Raw genomic sequence first — 10,380 nt, 5'->3', positions numbered from 1 at the left:
GCAAATGAAAGCCAATACAACCCTATATTGGGGTAGGGTTTCCCTGTCCTAGTTTGATCAAGAACTAGGGTTTCACTACGCATACAGCAGTTTCAAACAACCTACAATCAGGTAAGCAACCTATCCTAGTTTGGGATGGTCACTATGGATTCCGAATATGGACTAGGTCGAATGGTCGAAAGGGTGCCCCGGTGACAACTGGGGTTTGTGTTCCCATCGTGGCAGAGCCCGTAACTGGTCAGCCTTATGGCATGCTTCTCGAAGCGAGCCTCTGGAAAACCGTTTAGGAATAGCAGACGAAAAACACTGTGACTTAGGTGCACCAATGCACATGCAATGCAAAGAAACACATAAGTGTAATCAAAACAAGATATCAGGAGTTCGAGTCAAGCTCTCTAACTCCCCAGCAGAGACGCCAGAAACTGTAGACGTCCCCGAACGTCCTGGGAGGGAATCTCGTTCTATTCGTTTGGGCTCATTATAGTTTGGACTCAAATTGTCACGGTTCTTAATCTGATCTCACAGTGTGCAATGTGAGATTGATAAATCACCAAAGAGTCCAAATCCGGCAAATCATTTTGAAAAACAGATTTTTAGAAAGAAGTGCCAAACATGGACTGCTTTGCCAGATACAGAGTTGCCACCTAAATATTTTTTATGGGGGAATTTAGGAAACCCTGACTCGTTTGCCTAAGGCCACGTGTCCGTCATCACCAAAGTGGCCTCGGCTTGGGAACTTGGATACGATTGGGGAAGGTCAGCTATGAGCACCCCCGCTCGCCCGATCAAAGATCGGCCTCTACTAACCATGATATCTAGTTTTGAAAACATTATGCATTCTTATTTCGGTTATTTAGCTAATCTTACTATGTGATGCGCACAGCACAAAACTATAGACTAGATCGCCTAATTTGGAACAAAGTCGCATACCCGTTTGTTTGGAAACGATTTGAGGTTTGCTACTCGTAAGTAGGCTAAAACACGAATTTTGACGAATTATTCCAATTCACGCAATCCAACCGTCACCCACAGGCATTTCAGACAGTAAATCAACTAAGCGGTTAGCCTCATGGCAAGCATGCTTTCATGTTAACATTCACACTCATGCGAGATGTTAAAGCATAAACACTCACCTAGTACTCCAAGCCAAAACAAGGAACATGTTAGTAATCAAATGTATGATCCAAGTCCATGTTAAAGTGGCTAATGCATCGCATACAAAATGCAGCTAGAATAGGCTCGGTTAATCTATGGATGGCATGTGAAATGCAACAATTCGATACACGTATTGAAGTTGGAATTGAAGTACTATGCAGTTAGTATGATGCGCCGAGCCCGGTGCATGCAATACGAATGAATGGATGCACGCATGCATAGCATAAGGATGCTAATTGAAATATTCCCTAATACTAACCATCGTAAGCGGTTAAATAAAAGGGAGAAAGAAGTGGGGGTTGGAAGACATGCATCACACACACGCACGCTTATTATACAATTCGCCCTCTCTCGGAGGGACCAAAAGAATAATACAAATTTAACTACCAATCTAATTCAATAGTTACAGACCACTTAACTAGTTAAGAAAATTAACTAAGCTAATAAAACGGTGAAACAACCTCGGGAAGAAGGTCTGATGCATGCGTGCTCGGCTCCGCTCGGAAATCCACCACCATGCACAAGCTGCCTCTGTTTTCACTGTTTTATGCCTCTGAAAATTGCACAAGTCCCAAGGATGCTTCAGCATCACTCCCTGGTCACTATGGAATATCACCAGCCAAGAGGAATGGTCACCGGCCATGGGAAAGTGGTCATCGACCAATTGTAAGGCTCTCGGCCATCCATTATTGGTCGATCGGCACTAAAAATGGTCGGTCGGCCATATCTTCCTGCAGAACCCTGTTTTGACAGCAGCAGAGGACAAACCAAGCATGGCAATGCATCTTAAAGCAAATGTTTGCACAACTAACCTCCCTATCATGTTATGAACTCAAGGGAGTTTGGTCCTCGACCCTCGGACCACCAATCACGCATTTCAATGCATGATGGTCCAAGAGGCCAAAGTGTACAATTTCAATGTCAAATGAAATGCCCACAAAACACATAAAGGACCCAACCTCTATCATGCTTGATCAAGAGGCAAGGCATGCATGATATGCACAATGTTATGCATCCTAAGCATGCAAGCTAAGTGTGCAACATGAACATGCAAACAATCAATGTGTACTAGGCACACAACCTAAGAAAACAAGCATGCGAGGCATGTAACAACCATGCTAATGACAATCATGCAACAATATGTGAAGAGGACTTAGCATGGATGCATGTAAGGCAACTTAACAAAGAAAATGCATGCCAAATGCAATGTGATTCAAGCATGCGACAACATGCGATAGGCCAAGTATGCAACAACACGCAAGGCGAGCATGCAGCAACATGCGGAGGATGGACTTACACCAAGATGGACAGCTCTCTAGTAGGTCCAAAACAGTGGCCAATATGCCAAGGAAATGGAGGTAAGTGTACATACAAACATGCATACATACATGGTCCAATACTTAAGCATAAAGAAGCAACTTTTAAGCACACTGAAAAGGAACAAACATGGACAAATGGCACATATTGTAAGCTCTGAAATCATGTTAGAAAAGGTGCCAAACCAACTAAACAAATCAAGCAAAGCATGCAACAAGGTCCAAGGCTCAAGGCTAGCCAAGGGGCTCAAGCCATGACCATGTCAACCAAGTCTCGAAGGGCCAAAGGGACTCAAAACAGTCCCAAGGCAGACCAAAACAAGGCCAAAGACACACTTAGATGGCATCCCAAATGCCTACGCATGATGGTATACATAATGGCACAAACATGGAGCATGAAACACAAACTCTTTAAGACGTTAAAGAAGCATCAATTGTGAGTAAACAAGCATGCCATATGGACTGAAACGACATGGTAAGTGACTTCAAGTCACTGAAATAATGCAAGTAAAACATGCTAGAGGTTCCAATACTCAAAGCCTACAAGCTAGGTTGCATGGTAGCTATACAAAGCAATTTCATGGATGACCCAACCAACCAAAATTAGACTTTAAGCATACCAAAACATGCATAAAAGCTTCACAAAGCTAAGCCAAAATCATGAAAAAAAATCATGGTACATCATGATGCATGTTAATGCAATTTCATGGCATTACAAGACAAGTATACAAAGCATGCATGGTGTGTCTAAACCAACTTAAAATAGTGCTATATCGTGGCAAAAGAAACCTAATACGCATTGAAATGGAGCTAAAGCAAGCTAGGCATACAAGCTACAACACAAGCCATTTGTGTGAGCATCAAAGACAACATGGAGAGGGGATGACCCTCTCCCATTTAGGACACCAAAACTACCTCTCCACCACTGAAAATGCTCTGGATTTCAGTGGTAGAAAGGTCTTGCAAAGACTAAAGTAAGGGCCAAAATAGATGGCCTAAAACAAGGCCTAACAAGGCCTTAGAGGGGGGAACAACCCCAAATCTCAAAGAGACCTTAAACAAAGATCAAAAGCAAGTAAAAATAGAACTTTTATTAGTTATGCACTAAGCTTAAAAACGGATTCAAGATAGGTCAAAAGCTTGTGCAAAAATGGGGAATAAAGGGGTAAGGTTCTTACCGTTAAAGACCTTCTTCAAGAACACACCTCCAGCAGCTTCCTTAGGTGAAAACCAGCTCAAAAACTTCAAGAACAACCCTTTGGCACCTCAGTAACCAACGTATGGTGTAATACTATGTGTCTTAGTGCAAAACTAAGAACAAAAACCCCTTATACACACACAAATCAAAAGGAGAGGGAGATATAGAGATAGATAGATATAGAACTTCTAACCCTAATTTTTCAGACCTCTAGAATCAACCAACCCTTAAAGAGGGAGGAGAAGCCCTTCCTTTATAGGAATTCCAATCTTGCAAAGCTAACAAAACAAGCTAAGCAAGAGGGAAATCCCTCCATACACGTGTATGGAGGTCGATAATTGTGCATGCCAGCTGTGCCAGTTGGCACAAAATATCTGCCAAAAGAAGATGAGCAGTGGTCGACCAACAAAAATGGTCAATTGACCAAAACTATGGTCAGCCGACCATTAATAGTGCCGGCCAGCCATCACTAATGGCCGGTAGCAACAAAACAGGGGCGGTGGCCTCAAGCCATGGCCGGTGAGATGTGGGGATGACCAACAAGCCATTCCCTGCCCTCAGAAGCAAAACAACAAGTGTTTTGTGCAAAACCAAACACAAAACAAACAAGTCGAGAGATCTTAAGGCAAGGCACGTAGCCGAGACCTCCGAGAACTCAAAACGAACACGAACATGGATGATCACCGAGTGTTCAAACGATGACGTCCAAGTCTTGAAGATGGTCAAAAATGGGGTGTCTACACCAGGTCAATGTCATAGAATTTGACCCGAGTTGGATGGATCCCATTGCTGCATTCCTGTCTTCCGAACAGCTCCTAGAGGACAAGAAAGAAGCGCACAAGCTGCGAAACAAAGCCCTAGAATACTACTTGGGTCTGCACGGAAAGCTTTAAAAAAAATCCCTTTCTGGTCCATACTTGGAATGCGTGCATCCGAACAAAGTCGAAGAGCTTCTGACTGAGATACATGAAGGCAGTTGTGGCACCCATGCTGGCGGGCGCTGTTCGGCTCATTGAGCCGTGACACCGGGGTATTGCTGGCCAACAATAAGTGCCGATGCCAAGTGCTACGTGAAAAAGTGTGAATAGTGCCAGAAGTTCTCTCCTTTGACCCACCTGCCCGCTGAAGAGTTAAGCTCCATAACCAGTCCTTGGCCGTTCGCCTAATGGGGACTTGACATCGTTGGACCACTGCCTCGTGCCCCGGGTAACAAGCGATTTTTGATTATCGCGACAGACTATTTTACAAAATGGGTAGAAGCGGAGACACTAACGCATATCCAAGATGCCGACGTAAAGCATTTTGTTTGGAGAAATATCATAGCACGATTCGGCATTCCAAGAGAACTTATCTCAAACAACGGCACCCAATTTGATTGTGGCGTTTACTGAGAGTTGTGCAGCAAGTATGGTATCCGGCCTTGCTTTTCCACGCTGGCTTATCCACAAAGCAATGGTCAAGCTGAAGCCTCTAACAAATCCATCTTGGACGGCATCAAGAAGAGGCTGGAGAAAGCTAAAGGCAGATGGGTCGAAGAATTGTCGAGTGTGTTGTGGGCTCATCGAACTACGCCGAGGTGATCTACTGGGGAAACTTCGTTTGCCCTACGCTTTGGAACCCAAGCAATCATACCCTTGGAGATTGGCCTCCCAACCTTGAAATCGAAAGTTTCTGATATGGGCCAAAATGACACGATGCTGGCCTTGGATTTGATTCTGATTGAAGAACGAAGAGACCGTGCCCTTGCATCCATGGCGCGGTATCAGCAGCAGCTTGCCAAGTCATATAACTGACGTGTTCAGCTATGCCGCTACACACCAGGAGAGTTGGTCCTGAAGAAAGTACTTCCAGCTGCCAGGAAGCCGGTTGATTGAAAATTGGGTCCTAACTGGGACGGCCCCTATCAGGCCGATTCGATCGCAAGAGTAGGGGCATATCGGCTCAAAGACATGTCTGGAAGGAGTCTGCCATGGCCTTGGAATTCAACGCACTTGCGGAAATTCTATCATTGAACCCGACTTGTGGGGAGAGATACTAGTTTTGAACGGTTCACTATGTACACATTCCACTTTTGTAATGTAAAGATTCCTGTTTACTCACTGCGCTATCCAGTTCAAAAGTGTTTTGATAAAGCCTCCAGATTTGGAGTGCCCTTCGTGGATATCACGACTGGCCAAATAAAGTCTCTGGATTCGGAGCCACATCAGCGCATGACGCCTTTGGGTCGATAAAGCCTCCGGATTTGGAGCGCCCTTCAAGGATATCACGACTGGCCAAATGAAGTCTTTGGATTCGGAGCCCCATCGGCACATGACACCTTTGGGCCGATAAAGGATCCGGATTCGGAGCGCCCTTCGTGGATATCACCGCCTCGAACTCCATTGTCGATCTCACCGCCTAGAACTCCGCCCTGCTCCTCTCACCCTCGACTTTTGACTTCAAATGGCCAATTCTTTCAATGGCGTCATGCTGGCGGTGGCCCATTTCGGCTATCCTTCCGACCATTTACAAAATAAGGAGTTAGGATCATCACATACCAAGAAATACCATCTGCAAACCAAATCAAAACAAGGAGTTAGGATAATCACATACCAGAAGGGACGACTGGGAAACTAATGCTATTACTACCAAATCCGGCTCCGCTTGGAAGGTTGCCTTATCAGCCGACAATGAGACTGAGGCAGCCAAGCTCAATGCCACAGCTGGATCTTTCAAGGCCAACGCTTCAGAGGAGATCGACATGTTTTTTATCTTTGGTTGGACAACAAAAGGAGCAACCACATCCGAATCCTCTAAGCGTGGCCGTTTATCAACCCGATTCTCCTCAGAGCCGGCCTCGCTCTCGGCAGTACATTTCTCTCCCCGATCTTCTGGAATCGACTGCTCTTCTAGAATCGGTCGTTCAGCTTCCTTTACTGTCTCGGTCACATCAATTTGAGCCGTTTCTTTTACAATAATAAGTTCGAAAGATTCAGTCAGGATAGGCCCAGAACAGATGGCCTCAGCTCTCTGACACGCAGTCTCATAATCAAAACAAAACATACAAACATTCGAAATAAGATGCCTAATTAAGCATGTAAAAATCCAAAATGAAACACGAACATTTAAAATAAAACATTCTTATTCAATTAAGCCAATAATTACATAATTTTGCATGCAATCTGTGTTTGAACATTACAACGTCTACTTTTATCTGGCGTCTCCCTCATTGTCACTCTTCTCGACTTCGAAGGCAGAGAAGGGAAAGTGATTGCGTTGGTACAGTGGCAATGCCGAATCAACGCCCACTGCTTGGAGAGCCTCCGCGGCTTAAAGTGCCTTGATCGAACCGTGCTTAAATCCACGATTTTCACATCGGCAAACTTCCTCGGTGAGCTTTTCCCTGGTCTTCTCTATCCCTACTTTTTAGCTTTCGTGGAAGCCTTTTTCGTAAGCCCTCCCCTTCGCGGACTCCATGGCAAACATGCTCGTCGTATCACGGTCGGCAATTACATTACTGATAAGGCGCTGGGTTACCCTTTCTTCCACAACTGGGTTAGCTTGTCCGGCTGGTTGTGTCTGACCGGCCTTGACCTTACTTAGCTCGCGCTTAGCCGCTTCTGCATGAGCTTCCAAGTTTCGTTTGGGCTCATCCTTCTTCTCTATTTCTTGTCGCACAGCATGAAGGCGCATGCCGATTTCATAGGCGGTGGACAGCCCTTTTACCGCCCTATGAACGCTCTCTCGAAACACCTCGAAGTCAGGTCGACCAACCATCGACTGCTGGACTTCTGGCGCAAAAATTTGTCGTGCAAATTCAACCGCCACGTTCGGGTCACGGATGATGGAATCTGCTTCTATCATCGGTTTGTTCCCAATGAAAACAGAAAAGCTCAATGGTCGTGGTGGTGCACTGGCCTCGCTTCGCGAACGAGCGGAGCTCCTCTGCTGGTGCTTCTCCTTCCTTGGTGACCTACTACGTCGACGCGGAGAGTGGCGCCTTTCGTGCTCTGTAGATGCCCTACCTCCCGTACGGGGAGGTTCGCCACCTTGATTCATTGATGGGTCCAGCTCCACCAGAGTCCTGCCCTCTCCCTTACAATTGAAGAAAAGTCTAGTTGACATTCACACTTTTTTGGCCACGAAGGACGAGCAGAATCAAGTCGCTTTATAAAACCCAGATGGAATCTCTCAGGAGTGCATTCCCTTTTTAATCACTCAGGAGTGAACCCCACTCCTGAGGTGACCTCATCAATGCGCGCACTCTTGCAACCACCGATATTCGGCATTGTTGATTCATTCTGATCTAGAAGATATATTCGGCTTTCAGAGTTCATACTTTGGCTGGGGCAAGGGCAGATTTATTAATCTGATCAGCCAAAAACCTAAGCCTAAGCCTGATGCCGATCGATTTGTGCCGCAGCCATCCCATGAACTAATGATATTCGACAAGTGTACACGAATGTTTATCTATCACGCAACAGACAGCAATAGTTTTGCCCAAAATACCAAAAACAAAATAGTAATCTTCATCGATAACCACAATGTTATAGTCAAATGTTGCAAGCAGTATGTATTATTCGGCTCTCGACCGACATCCAAATGGGGCAAGGGCAAATATATGAATATACTCAGCATATTATGTTATAGCCGAATCAAAGTGCACTACCCCACTTGGCCAGACGAGCTTAGCATTGAGCCGTATATTTTATTCAACAAATTATGTTAGTCAAATGGTGCAAGCCGTATGTTTTACTCGGCTCTAGAGCGACGTCCAAATGTTTTATTCGGTAGATTATGTTATAGTCGAATCTCGATACATTGCCCTACTTGGCCAGACAAGCTTAGCAATTGGGAGCGACGTCCAAATGTTTAATGCCAGATAAAGCTACATTGTCCTACTTGGCCATCAATTTAAACTAGCAAATTCAGAAGAGAGGCAAAAAGGCGATTTTCATTAATAAACTAAATACAAAAATGTCACTTTACACATGAAAACTGCCCTACGATTGACTTCTAAACAAAATGAGCAAAAACTTACAAACAAAATGAGCAAAAACCTACAAGAACATACATTGAAAATACTTAACAAACTAAAGTGTCTCCCAAATCAATCCTTGGGATCAGACTCAAGCGGCTCAACATCCACTTGCTCGTATGGAATCGGCATGGCCAATTCCACTCCAGCGGAAGCAAGGGCTTTGAGCTAGCTGTGTTTGAATCCTCGATTCTCGAATTTGGGGACTTCTTCTACATAGTTTTCAAGGGCGGCGCTCTTCCCAGCCTCGAACGCATTAGAAGCATCGGAGTTGGCTTTTTCCTTCGCCTTCTTCAACTCTTCCAATTCGGCCTCCAGTTTGGCAAGCGCCTCCTTGGCTAACTTCAGTGATTCCTCGCTCGCATTTACCCTCTCCTCAGCTTCCGATCTGAGCTGGTCAGCAGTCCGCCCCCTTTCCTTCTCAGCTTTGGCCCGTGCGCTTTCCATTATTGCTCTCGCCGCCTCGAACTCCACCCTGCTGCTCTCACCCTTAACTCCCGACTTCAAACAACCAATTCTTTCAATGGCGTCATGTTGGCGGCGGCCCATTTCGGATATCTTTCTGACCGTCTGCAAAACAAGGAGTTGGGATTGTCACATACCAAGAAATACTGTCTGCAAACCAAATCAAAACAAGGAGTTAGGATCGTCACATACCAGAAGGGCCGATTGGGCAGCTAATGTTGTTGCTACCAAATCTGGCTCTGCCCAGAAGGTTGCCTTATCAGCCGACAATGAGACTGAGGCAGCCAAGCTCAACGCCACAGCTGGATCTTTCAAGGCTGACGCTTCAGAGGAGATCAACATGTTTTTTTATCTTTGGTTGGACAACAAAAAGAGCAACCACATCCGACTCCTCTAAGCGTGTCCGTTTATCAACTTGATTCTCCTCAGAGTCGGCCTCGCTCTCGGTAGTACATTTTCTCCCCGATCTTCTGGAATCGGCTGCTCTTCTGGAATCGGCCGTTCGGCTTCCTTTTTCATCTCGGCCACATCAATTTGAGCCATTTCTTTTACAACAATAGGTTCGAAAGATTCAGTCAGGGCAGGCCTAGAACAGATGGCCTCAGTTCTCCGATGAGTGGCCATGCGTTTGGCATTTTTCTTTCGTGCCAATTGCGTGAGACTTTCCCCAGTCATGCCCTCAGAATAAGCACCGGGAAGGTCTCCTAAGTTTGTAAAAATATCTTCGAAGGAGATGTCCCCTCGGCCTGATGTGGACGAAAGGTCAGACAAGTTGAGTCCAGCTTCCTCAAAGGCCGAATTAAGAGCTTCGTCAACCTCCGCTGCCAACCGGTTCGGGTCCTTGGCGATTGGTTTGGCCACTTGTTCTTCTGCGTGTTCCAAATCAGATGTTTATAAACCAATCTATCTTAAGTTTTTGAAGCTGGAGAAGATAAGGGCTGTAAGATGGTTGTCACTCTTCGGGATTGGAATGTTGTCTGCCACTGAAAATGTCGTGTAAGTCGACTCGTACCGCAGGAGAATGTGGGCCTTCCTCCGTTGTTTTTGAAGGTTTGGACAGCCGACGAACTGTAGCATGATTTTTATCTCTGCAAGCACAGCGTCGTCGTCTGAAATCAACACTCTCTTCAAGTTGCTGCCTGCATCAACAAAGCGATTAGATATATATATATATATAGGGCCGAATACATATATGGTAATAATAAAAATAAAAATGATCTAATCGGCCA

Source organism: Camellia sinensis, chromosome 7 (assembly GCF_055761805.1).
Source record: "Camellia sinensis isolate YWXY chromosome 7, ASM5576180v1, whole genome shotgun sequence".
In the NCBI taxonomy this organism is placed as follows: Eukaryota; Viridiplantae; Streptophyta; class Magnoliopsida; order Ericales; family Theaceae; genus Camellia; species Camellia sinensis.
The sequence above is the reverse complement of the archived record's forward strand: the minus strand, read 5'-3'. Positions refer to the sequence as shown.